We start from the raw sequence: 9457 nt of genomic DNA, 5'->3' as shown, positions 1-9457 counted from the left end.
CAGAGACACTGTGTTATAACCTGGTTGGTTATTAGTTGCAAGGTTTATTATTGAGAAATCTACTGCATGTCCTTAGAGAAAGGGGTATTAGCTACTTATTTAGTGAAATGGTGAACTAATGTGCCTGAATTGTTACAGAACTAGCTGCACTGATTTGGATTTTTAACTTGGATGTCATGGAAACTCTGGGTTATGGGTGGATTTAATGGTTAGTTGTAGGCTATCATAGTATAATGGATTAATGTTGGATGGTATCCTGTTTTCAGCCAATGGTCATCAGAAATGTTTGTTTTCGTTACAACTTTACAGAGAGAAGTGGCCACTTTTTTTTTTCATTTACTTATTTGGTTGACACCTTTATCCAAGACAATGTACGACATTTCAGATACAATTGGTTATATTTCTTTCGTTTTTCCCAGCTGGAACACAGACTGGTGAAGTGACCTGCTGAAGGTCACACAGTGTCAGTAGCTGGATCTGCACCTACAACATCAGGGTTTGATGTCCAAAGCCTTACTGTTACACCAAATTACCCTTCTTCTCTGAATTCTAAAAAAGAAATACATATTCCAATTTTCCAAAAAGCACAGCAACTTATGATTTTTTTTTTCCTTTTGGACAGAAGGATTTACTAAAAGATACTAGACAGCAAAGGGTAATGTGAAAGCATGTTTAGAAGATCTGAAAATAGTTGAAGGGATGTGTCTGAAATGAAATGCCCTGATGTTCATACAACCCTATTTTTATATAGCATGTTTCATGGAGAAAATGCCACTAAAAGCCCTTAGTATTTAAAGTACAGCACAGATTCTAGAGATAAACATTCGTACAAATCCAATAGAGACAGTATATTGCATTCGACTAAAACATCAGAATATCTGATCTCCAGCTCAGAAAATAGAAAGAAAACACACACTGAACTCAGAATTACAACTTGCAAACTCAAGTCTGGACTATCAAGTCTGAGTTTTTCCAACTTCAGATTATAATTAATGACTAAAATGATGACATACACCACAATGAAGAAGTACAGTATCACTTTTTAGGTTTAAATTGTTCATTTGGAGAATTTGCTTTAAATGAATCACCTCAATGCATGCTGAATATTGAGAAGGTAAACGTTAAAATTACAACAATGAATGGTAACAGACTAACCAATTTTAGCTTGATACGCTAATGCAATTGCAAATCTCGACTTCACTGCTCTGCTTTGTAACAAATGAAGCAATGGTGACTATGGGCAGTGCTTGCAGGTTCAAATGTGACTGCTACCATATCTGTAAAACTCAGGTAGTTCACACCTGTTTTTTTTTTTTTGTTTTTTTTATGCATGAAGCCAACAAATTTTTCATCCCAGCTTTATCTTGTTTAAGATTGCAGGAAGGTAGAGCCTGTTCGTGCCACCCTGGCAGCATCTCATTGGCCCTAGAAAGGAAATCAGAAAATAAAACATGGGGCAGATATCACAAAGAAGGCATCCCAACAGAGACACAAACTGGCACCACAGTGCTACCTCCATCTGTTTTATACAATTCCTTTCACAGCAAGGACACAAATGAAAAGAAGCCTACTTATTGCTTTAATGCATATCAGCATAACATATTTTTGTCTTCCTGCAATACTAAGATTTTTTCAGAAGCTAATGTTCACCATTAAAATGGTTATATTAAGCATGAATTAATTCCTTCTTCAACAAAAATGAAGAAGCATATCCTGCAAAGTGGAAGGACATCTTTAAATCCTTCATTAGATCAGTTTATTAGTTTCAACTGTAACTCTGTTAATCGTTTAAAAAAATGGGCAGTACAATGCTTAGTTGTACTGCTCCAACATGTGAGTTTCTGTGGACTATGCACATTCTCGCCAAGTCCTGCAGCTACTCCAGTAATCTTTTCACACCCCCAAATTTTAGTAGTTTATGCTAATCAATGACTCTAAAGTTGCCCCATGGATGTGTATACAAATGAGTCCTGGGATAGATTCTGGCACGTACAGCAATGAGTTAGCTTAAGCAGGTATGATAATGGATAAATGAATGAATCGTTCATGAAGTATGAGAATTTTCCAGAAGGAAGCACTAGGGAATTCTTTTATACTGTATGTCAGTCTAGCTTGCAATGAGCTCATCAGATTACACCTTTGTATTGCAAGGATGTGTAAGACTGCTCCACCCCCAAAGTGACGACCAGCTAGGCTGGTCTTTTAAGTGCCCATTCAGACTAAACAATGACCTCAGCCTCTTTGATGAGTCATTGTCTCCCTCATTCTGTTTTCCACTCCATCACCCCTCACCCCCACCATGTGCCCTTTTTTATCCACCCTGTCCTTGGGCCACTTTCACATTTTTGGCTATAGCCTTCTTTTCATTTAGAAAAGTTGTGACTTTGAATCCACATCCACTGGAACCCACTGACTCTGCTCACCTTAGGTTTCGACCACTGGAACCCACTGACTCTGCTCACCTTAGGTTTCGAGGCCCAGCTCTGCTCCCCTGCACATCCAACTAGCATGCTATTAGCCTAAGACTAAAATTCAAAACTTGCCACTGATTTTAAACTGGAGCCTACAGAATGTTTGTGAAGTTCCCTTTTAAGTGTGATGTGTCCACCAGAGACCACATACTGGAAACTGGAAAGTCTACTCAACTGTAGAAATGTTGTTTCAGTCTAGCCAGCCCAACTTTACCCTGACCATAGCATGTTCATCCTGTAAGCCCACCAGAGCAGAGTGTGGGCATATTGTGCTGCCTGGAACTCAGCATGGAGAGAGGGCAGACAAACCTGGACTTCCAGAATAAGCATAGTGGTATTAGGTGAGAGGGGCAGTAAATCTGAGGTAGAGCTCTGCTGAATTGGCTGTTGGATATTGTAAGCAGACTGCAACAAAATGAGAGAAACAGACAATGGGAGGTGGAAATTGATTATTATAGTATGTCTGGTTAACACCTTTACCCAAGGTGACTTTCAAGATCATCAATACAATTGGCCCTGCATGACTGTGACTAAGCCACTTAACTTACACAAGAACATAAGAAATTTGACAAACCAAAGGAGGCCATTCAGTCCATCAAGCCTGTTTATTTAGCTAATAGCTATGCGGTCCCAATATCTCATCCAGAAATTTCTTAAAGGTTGTCAAGGTTTCTGCTTCAACTTCATGTCTTGGCAGTTCTGAACATATTCTGAACTTCTAAGTTGCCTTGGGTAAACGCATAGGCCAACGTATTCGCAAATAATACTTCTTTAGATACATTTGTTTAAATATGGTTTTGTCCGTTTAAGTGATTGTTCAAGTTTAAACATGGATTTGTGCCAACAACATTGTGTTTTAAAATCCACAGCCATAATCACTACAACCCACTGCACATACTTTATAGGACATTCTGTTACATGTATAAACTACAGAGCTGCTCTGGACAGGATGAGCAGAGATCTGGATACCTCAGCTGTAGATGAATTAGTGTGGCAGTAGACAATCTATGCAGTGTCCAAACTGCACTGAATCAGAGAGTCTGCCATCGCTATGCACACAGTCCCCCTATGCCCATCTTTCCCATTTTGTCCCCTGCAAACTTCACTCATGCCATCCATTTCTGTCCTGCAGTTTAAAATGAGACTCCAACAGTGGTGGTGGTAGTCAGAGGGTTGAGAATATTTGTCCCAATCCCTGGACTGGTGAGGGTGCCCAGAATAGTCTGTACACAAATTCATTTTTTTTTGTAACAGCTACATCAGTAACATGTAACATACTGTGCCACTTTTAAAGATAAATGGGCACATCTTATGGGCAACACAGTGTTGCCTTTCTAGCATTGCTGCCTTGGAGTAAGGAGACAAGATTTCACATCCTGGTTCCTCCATGCATGAAGTTTTCATGTCCCCCCGTGGGTTACCTCTCACAGTCTAACGACATGCAAGTTAGGTGAACTGGTGATGCTAAGTGGCCCTGCTTTTTCTTTATGTGTACCCTGTGATAGACTGGTGCCCAGTGCTGGCTGGGATAGGCTCCTGTGTCCCTATTCTGGATAAAGCAAGCATAGATTTTGGATGGATGGAAATCTCTTAAATTTCTAAATGAACTACACAGAATAAGACTTTTACCCATATTTTTTGTACATTATTCTGTGGCTTTTTTATTAAACTGAAATTGATTAAAAATGACTTGCATTCAATGATGTATCAATAAAGACTGAGCAGGCCTTGCAAACATGTCCATGAAAGGGGAGCTTGCATGTTAGGTACATTTTTTATAGATGTTATTAATAACTTTGCAACTGCAAAAGCTCAAAAGTGAATTCTGTAGAAATTAATGGAGTAATATGAGACCTGTTATTTTCTGTATTTGTTTTACATAATCTTTAAGCGATATTTTATTGCATTTGTTTTGCATTGTTACAAATTATATATAATTTCCATATAATAAAATAAACATTGTCAATGTTACAAAATACATGTTGGCCGTTTGCCACATTACATGACTTTCCAATGATTTTCAAAAGTACACTTAATGCAATGTCGAGGAATAAGGAATGCTGGTGTTTCACAAACAGAACACAAACTAGTCTGTCTGATGTTTCATGTTTCAAGTACCACCACAGAAGTCACATAACATGACATCAGCTTTTCACCATGCAGAGTTCATCCACTCTAATTTTGGTCCAGCACTGGCACACTGTACAGTACAGATCTGTGTAGCACTCATGCCACCGGTCTCATGATTAGAGCTCTGATTGTTCCACACTCTGCCCACTTCAGTTGTACCCTGTACACACACACATACACACTGCTCACACTGTCCACCCCACTGCTGTTGTGGATATTCTACTTGTCTTGTCTAGTTCCATAAATGCACTTCCTAGCTTGTCTAGAGGATATCAGTCAAGCCCTGGTGCTATTTCTTTATCTCTTTATGTCCATGATGTACGTTTCCCTCAGCACAAAATCAGATCTTTGAATGTTTGCTGGGTTTCACTTTTACATCCCAGTGGTTTAGTATCATTCACTTGGCTAAGTTTATGGTTAGAGTACGGTTAGGTGAGGCCACATTTCTTCCTTTTGGGTGACGTTTGGGCATGTTTTAGGTCAGTTTAGCTGGCATTGGTTGTAGGACCTACCAACCCACTTTAAATTAAGCTTCCTTCTTGATTTTTAGATATTTAGTGTGGTGCAGATTTACAGTGTTTGCTAGTTTGTGTGGCTCAGATTGTCCCCTTCTCCAGCTTGCTATTGTTTTTCACTATAAACAACTCCTCTTGCTTGACAGTCTCCATTACCTACCCAGAATGTTGTGCTCTTCCCATAAACTAGACAGATTTGCTCATCAAGCAGCCCCCAGGAGGCTGATTGGCACAGAAGCAGGACTGATCCCCTAAACTGGGGCTAATCCCTGGATGATGACCCCCTGTGACCAGCCTGTAAGAATCAAGAGGACTTCAAGCTGATATCCAAGAAGTGTGCACAGAAAAGCTACAAAGACACCCAGCCAGGATTCTGAGCTCTTTTCTCATGCAAAAATGAGGATTTAGAGGTCAAAGAGAGTGTAGAAGTTGTCAAAGGCATGATGCCTATGTGTTTCTGATGTCGATTTCTAATCTAGCTTGATGTCTTCATCCCTGCCTGTCCTTCAGCAGTCATTAGATCAGACCACCCTCCTGGCCTCTAAGGCTAGGTGTTTAATTGTTACCTCTTTTAGTATGGTTGTATCTTTATAAGTTGTGTGAGAGGAATTCCTATAAGCTGGGCTTGTCCTTGGGCTCCTGTAGGAGCTTTCACCTTACAGTCTGAATGGGCCATATGCGTGTAAACTGTGTGGTGCATTCAAAAAAAACAGGAAAAATGAACAGACAGCAGTAACTGAATGGAGTCTCAAGACTAACTACCCTGGTCATAAACTGCCCATGGAGAGGCTAGTAGGCTTGCTTTGTGAAGTACGAGTATGTATTTGGATGAATGGCAGTAAAGTTTAAGACACATCCAGGAACAGCTGGGCCCATAGAATTAAACACAGATACACCACCAAAGAACTACAAGTGCTCTCATGTGCCAAATTAGTGCAGGTTCTCCAAAACTGGAACAATAGCTGTTGGTAGTACCATCTGTGTAGCATATACAGTACAAATGGTACTAGACCGAATACCCCATCTAGAACACAGAGGATCACCATGAAGTACAACTAGAACAACTACCCTCTAGACAAATGGGCACACATTTATACTGTTTAGCTGAACAGGCAGTGAGTTAATACCAGCCTGTAATCCATTTCTGCAAAGCAAATTGTGCAACAAAATAAAACGTACAGAGCACAGCAGATAACAGCAGGTGTTAGTTTAGGGATGATATATGGAACTGGTAAATCTGCCATTGACAGCAGTCTATTTCATTGTTACCATGCCAGGAAAGGCTTGGGTCAGGTTTACTTTATGCCGGTACCAAGAATTCACAGTGATTGGTTTTTACTCCAGGTTTGTATAATTTTTGTTTTGTCTTTGTTTTTCTGTTTTATGTCTGCAACTACATCCAAGGTAGAAGATTACTGCCTTGTGGCAAATGCTGCTGGGATAGTATCTAGGCTCCAGTGACCAAAATTTGGAAGAACAATTTTGAAGGATTTTTTTGTGATTAGATACTTACTTTTGAGTGGTATTTAGTACTAGCCATCTTGCAAATTGCACTATGTAAAGAATAAGTTATTGTCAAGAAAACTAAGCTACAAAAATCCAGCTAAAGAGCACATTAGGCTTTCCATGCAGTGACTCCTTGTGTCAAGAATACTCAGAGTTTGTTTCTAAAACAGATAAGGCTTTAATACAGTGTCTAGAGATTTCACAAGGCAGCATAACTAAAAAATATAGACAGCTGGATATATAAGTAATAATCTCCAGACATGACATCATATATGAAAGTTAGGCATAAATACAGTTTACTATAAGTATTAGTAAGCCTTGTGAACTTCACTACAGTGACCAACATTATATCTGCTCTTATATAAGCTCTCATAAACTGTGTGTGACTGCTTCAAGGATGCCTAGGGGATAAACAGGCACTGATTTTTAAACATGAAGATGATCAATAATTGCTTCTCCAGTACCCCTTACAGAGAAATGTGGAGAAAAGGAGCTGGTACATACAACCACAGTGCAGCTCTAGATGTCTAGAAGACACAAGTTTGTGTTTAGTATGGTGCTAAAACCAATTCAGAGCCTCAATAATTCTTGATCAAGAGAAACACTTTTTGTAGTTTTGATTATTCTCTACAAATAACCTGATTGTGAAACATACAAATATGTTTCAGCCTGAAATGGAATTAATGACATTAGGTGTCATTGTGAATGTATTAATTGCTATAGAAGCACTCCAGCTCCTCCAGAATGTAGCTGCTTGACTGGTGTACCTGTTCCTTATTTCACTCCTACTGCTCCTCTGCTGTAAGGATTCTGTTCAAAACTGTTGTGTTGACCCACGGCTCTCTGAGTGGTTCTGCTTTTCAAGATCTTCAGTCTTTGCTCCTCCATATGTCCCTTCAAGAATTTTCTGTTTTGCCTAAACCTGTTCGCTGACCATTCCTCCTCCTGCCAGACATGACTGACAATGCTTTGCTGTTGTTGTTCCAAAGCTGTGGAATGATGTCCCTTTGGCTTTTTATACCACACCCAATGTAATAATATTTTGGTGTCTTTTGAAAGCAGGCCTTCTAATTAAACATTTTGTAACTTCTTAGTTTCTCTACTACAAAATAGCTACTGTTGTACTGACAAAGAGTTTTGGTTACTGATTTTTCTTAGTCTAGTTGCAGGTATTATTTTATAGTAGTACTAAAATTACTACCTCTTTTTTTTAAGTATTGATGCTTGCAGCTTTTAATCATTCTTGTATGTATTGCAACTTACTTTGTATGTCGCCTTGGATAAAGGCATCTGCTTAATAAATTAACAATAATCATCATGATCAAAGCTATTTGAAGTCATTTAGGTTGTCCACTTGACCCCATATTTTAAGTAAGTTTCCTGGGTTACTTTAAGCTAATTTATATATCCTGTAAATTTCAAACTTCTCCTCCATTCACTCAAAGTGGGAGTACCAAGGAAAAGTGATGAAGAAGGGTCCACTCAAATTGTTGGGGCTGCACATACGTGTACTACAGGAGAAAACAACATCTATGATAGGTCAAAAAATCATTGGGCACATAGAGCTCTAACAACACTTTTTGTGATTGGTCAATAGCGTTACACACACACACAGAGTTGTAATTGCCTTTTAGTAGTACACACTTTGGTGTGATGTCTCATTGTGTAACTACTTATATGAACTAAAGAGGGGAGTATGCAGATGCAAATGTACTAAATGGCTATACTGTAGTGATCAGTAGTTCATGTGCGAAAGCTGTTCTGATATTAAAGTGTTTTATTCTTATTGCTGTTAAGAGGACTGGAAAGTTCAGACATTTTTTTCTCTCAAGTAACAGATTTGAACACACTGACTCGGTTTTCATCTGCATGAAGCAGCAGTAGTAAAAATAGTGTTAGTAATTTCAAGTCCAACCAACCAAAATAGACCTCTACATCTGTTCACATTTATGAGGTGAACTTCAGCTTCTCTATGCACAAAGTGATATCACAGAATCAAAAACAAATAAAAGTTAACTTCAGACACAGTAGCAGTGTTATAGTTTCATAAAAGGATGGGCCTAATGTTATTTTTTTATTATTGTTAAATATACAACCATTTTAAAAAAGAAATTATTGTAGTAGTTTTTTTTTTTTTTGCATGTCTAGTTTAAATGATTTGTGGTAGTACTAATTAAATTTAGTTAGAAATGGTGAAAGTAAACTGACTACCTAAGTTTTGCTAATATGCACCAGACACCAGCCCATCACAAGACACAATCAGCAAAGTAATATACTGTACATCAGTGTTTCCCAACCTCGGGCCTGAGGTTCTTGTTCCAACCAGCTTCTGTTTTTAATTGGACTCTTGGGCTAATTAAGTAATGTGTTATTTCCCAAGTTCTGTGTTTTGGGAACAATATAGAAATTAGAAAAATAAGTTTGGTATTTTATATATATAAACTGCTCAAAAAAATTAAAGGAACACTTTGAAAACACATCAGATCTCAATGGGAAAAAGAAATCCTCCTGGATATCTATACTGATATAGACTGGGTAATGTGTTAGGAACGAAAGGATGCCACATCGTTTGATGGAAATGAAAATGATCAACCTACAAAGCCCTGAATTCAAAGATGCCCCAAAAATCAGAGTGAAAAAAATATGTGGCAGGCTAGTCCATTTTGCCAAAATTTAATTGCAGCAACTCAGAATTGTACGCAGCACTTTGTATGGCCCCTGTGTTCTTGTATACATGCCTGACAACATCGGTGCATGCTTCTAATGAGATGACAGATGGTGTTGTGGGGGATCTCCTCCCAGATCTGGACCAGGGCATCACTGAGCTCCTGGACA

Source organism: Polypterus senegalus, chromosome 9 (genome assembly GCF_016835505.1).
Source record: "Polypterus senegalus isolate Bchr_013 chromosome 9, ASM1683550v1, whole genome shotgun sequence".
Classification (NCBI taxonomy): Eukaryota; Metazoa; Chordata; class Cladistia; order Polypteriformes; family Polypteridae; genus Polypterus; species Polypterus senegalus.
This window is presented reverse-complemented; position numbering follows the sequence as displayed.